This window comes from Mandrillus leucophaeus, unplaced genomic scaffold (genome assembly GCF_000951045.1).
Source record: "Mandrillus leucophaeus isolate KB7577 unplaced genomic scaffold, Mleu.le_1.0 Scaffold299, whole genome shotgun sequence".
NCBI lineage: Eukaryota > Metazoa > Chordata > Mammalia > Primates > Cercopithecidae > Mandrillus > Mandrillus leucophaeus.
Window position 1 is genome coordinate 321,643 of NW_012103131.1, and position 4,233 is coordinate 325,875.

The following is a 4,233-nucleotide window of genomic DNA, read 5'->3' on the forward strand; positions in this document are numbered from 1 at the left end:
TGTATGGTAGGTGAATTCACCAAGATTGGAAGAGAGAAATGTCACCAAAGGTCTATCATAGCAGAATTGCAAAGTCCTCGTTTGCAAAGGTTTTTTAATATTTCAGACTCATTCTAAGTTGTCTTTGTCATTATTTTTGTCCTGTACGTCCTGCTTCTTGTAGTCATAAGTTAACGTTGATCCTAAAAATGTGGACAATCCGAAGGAAAATAGGCTCTTCAGAAACTAATCTGCAATTTCATGAGCAATATCAATATTGTAAACTGGATTTTGACTTCCTTAAATAAAGCTGAATGGCCAGGAATCAGAAAACGAAAGATTCCTATGGTCCGTCCTTTCCTTTATTTCCATAGAGCCAATAAACCACCAGTCTTCATTTTCTTAAAGAAAGATTTTCCTATATTGCTTTTTCTGTTTCCAAGCACTAGCTTCATCTGAACAGTTCCAGGAGTTTCTGTCAGTAGCTGTCATTTTCATTCCTTCCATTTCATTCTTTGCACTGCCCTTTTCTCCTTCTGGTGATTGATGTTCCTGACTGAATCAACACCTTCACTCCTTAGCACAGCAGGCAGAGAGAGTCCTTTGTACTATGAACCCTGCCTACCTTCCAGTTTCCTCTACCTAGAATGCCGTTTTTTTCAATAGTAGGAAAAATCCTATTTATCATGCAAAACCAAGCTTACTTCATCCTGCTATAGAATTAAACAAATTCCTCTGTGCTGCACTTACCACTCTTTTAGGTAGTATAACTCTCCTTTGGTGTCAGACTTTGCCAGTTTATGTATCTGTGTTCCCTACTATCTGCATGCATGCTGAGAGTAGGCATTATGTTGAGTACAGGTTTGTTGTATGGAATTGATAGGTTGGTGACAGCTTTTATCACATAAACTAAGAGCAGCAGAAAAAGGAAAATTAGTACATTCAATCTTAAGCTTTTTTCCAAAGGCAGGGTGGTTATGGTTCAAAGCTGACTTCAATCTTAATATGATCCATTATTCTTGTCATGAATTACAAATGAGTTTTTTGCTTTACTTTTCCCTTTGAAATAAATCATAAAATATAGTTGGTGATATGGTTGGCTGTGTCCCCACCCAAATGTCATCTTGAATTGTAGCTCCCGTAATTCCCACTTCTTGTGCGAGGGACCCCATGGGAGATAACTGAATGGTGGGGGCAGTTTCCCTCATACTGTTCTCGTGGGAGTGAATGTCTTGGGAGATCTGATGGTTTTATAAGGGGAAGCTCCTTTCACTTCGCTCTTGTTCTCTTTCCTCTCCCTTGCTCTTCTGCCATAAGTACGAGGCCTCCCCAGCCACATGGAACTGTGAGTCCATTAAACCTCTTTTTCTCTGTAAATTACCCGGTATTAGGTATGTCTTTATCAGCAGCATGAAGATGGACTAATACAGTTGGAAACTTCCCACCAGTAATGATATGCAAGAACTCAATATTTAGGAGCATATTTCAAATCTGTTTTCAGAATATGAGCCAACACACATTTGAAAGGTACATTTTAGAAAAAAGTAGCTTAGAGTACTAATTTTCTTGAGCACATTCATTTAGTAATGCCACAGTTTAGATGTTTTGACTATCTTAAGTAGAGTGAGTTCTTACTGTATATGCCCTGCCTTTTACACAGGAGTATACTTCCCAGCAAGGTGGTTATAGGAACTTAATTTCCTTCTCAGGACCACTCGAGTTGTACCTTCTCTCCTCCTTTCCCTCTCTTCTGGTCCTTGCAGGTCCCACAGTTGCCAGGAATTCCTTCTCACCCTGCCTCAATACAGGGCCTGCAATTAAGGGAGAAGTGGAAAAGAACAACCTCCCTATCTTTTTCTCCCAACTTCGTTTAAGCTGCTTTCTACCTCATTTTAACTGGAACCTCTGTTCTAGTTAGAATCATTGTTAGACTGTATATCGTTTTCAATACAACCTTACTGAGGAAATATAGAAATGCTGCAGAGGCTCTTGAACTAGAGCTGAATCTGTGCCCACATCCATGGTTATCACCTGTATGACACCTTCTTATCCTAAAACTCTTACGCAACAGTCTATGGCCATACCACCCTGAACACGCCCAATCTTGTCTAAAACTGTTATGCAATAAAGGGTTAACTCAGGAAGTCTGGGAGGTTCAAACCCTGTAGCTTCCAAAAAAGTTGCTCTTGACCAGCTCCGGGAAGATGACCGCTAACCTATTGGAATGCCCTGCCTGATAAGAGTGTCTTTGTATACCTAGCTAGCTTATATCAACTGTGTGATATAAGGCCACGCTTGAGCCACACTCTATCAGTTTGATCTCTGGGGGTCAATTTTAAATAATTATTTAAAATTAATTAAATAATAATTACTCTATACCTATCTAGATACAGAGAAAGGTTTTTGGGAGTGAGGTAGGTGGGAATCACATAACCATAGCTTGCTGCCAACTGTGGGCTTTATAACAGAATTCCTTAACACTTTGGTTCCAGAGCCCTTTTACACCTTTACATCTTTCTAATTAAAAAATCAACAACATTGTTCTTGAGTCTATAGTAATGTACACTAATGGGAATGAGTATTTAAAGAGTGGATTGAAAAGATAACCACTAGGTCCCTCCTACAACAAGTGGGAATTATGGGAGCTACAATTCAAGATGACATTTGGGTGGGTCACAGCCAAACCATATCACCAGCTGTATTTTGTGATTTATTTAAAAGGGAAAAAGGAAAAATCCACTTCAGCTTCAGGACACCTGGCTTAAAATGAACTTTCTTAATGAACCTATTTCGTAAAATGATTTTATCCTGTTTTCTTAGAAACTTGGCAATAACTTAGAGGGTTTTAGAGACTTAAAGGAAGGTCTGGGTGAACAAACTCTTTTTTTATGTTAATGAAGGAAAGTAGCATCCAAGCTAAATCAGCTGTAGGATTTGTTATGTTTCGTTATGCATTCATGGCGCTTGCACCTTCAGAAGATGTAACTCATCAAAAATTCTACATAATATGCTGTCAACTCATTTGTAATATTGCACGTTTCCTACAGAAATAACCCATCTTTATGCAGAATGATAGAATTTTGAGGTAAGTTTATTAACGTCCCTTCAGGAATATGTTGTACTGTTGGGTTGCAGGTTAAGGGGAAGCCATAGAGTCCTTTTTGCCAGTTTTACTTTTGATAGCCATGCTTTTATATACAGCATACTATGATGTAGCGTAAATATACCTGACAGCAATAGCTTAAGCATGCCCTTACAATGACCCTGCATGGCCGATGTACCTGAATGTGTGTTCTGAGCTAGGGAATCCAGGGCGTGGCCAATCTGGAGATTTGTTTATTATTTATGATAAACATCTGATGCCCCGGCCTTTCCCGTGGAAGTTGGGCAGCACAGGGGATTGAGGCCCTGAGTTTTGAGTTAGATGAAGGTTGCCAGGTAGAGGTCATTATGGGGAGATTGTTAAGTGAAAATGCTGTATAAACTGCATGTCTTTGCAGGCAGTTGTAGTTTTCATGCCCAGCCCCTGCCACTGGGCTGTGCAATTACGTTGTCTAGTCTGCTGCCACTGGCCTCTCCCCTGTATGTAAGCCCCTGATAAAACCCATGTCTCATTTGCTGGCTCTGGGTTTCTTCTTTAGCTTCTTGAACCTGATGCCTTCTCTAGTGAGGTTAATGGGGCTTCTGCACAACATATGAACAGCCAAAGGTAAGTTTTATTAATTTTTTATATTTTTCTTTACTTATTGTGGACATTTTACTTTTTTCACTTTCTCTCTTCAAGTGTGAGCTTTTTAAATAGCAGCAGCTGTCTTTAGTTACATGTGAATCCCCAGCATTTAATGCATTGTCTGGTACACAAATATAAAGTGAATATTGAATGAGTAGCAGCCTTAAAATACAAAGCCCTCTTATTAAACTGTTAATTGTTTATAATTACTTTATAAATTATAATAATTTATAATTATAAATTTATCTTTACAATAACTTTAAACATATAACAGTGGTAGGAAGTAAGAACATAGTGAGAAAGCAGTGGAAATCTGTGGGAACTGCTTTTTTCCAAAGTTGTGTTGAAAGCTTTAGAAACCACGAAATTAAAACCTATTACATCATTGTTTCTAAATAGCAGAGGTGGATAATAGGCAGATCCTTCATTAGCAGAGATGGATCTTGTAGCTTTGTTCTTTCCTCAGACATTTTGGTGGTTCTTAGGGTTACTGAGATTGATGATTCTTCTAGGTCTACCCGCTT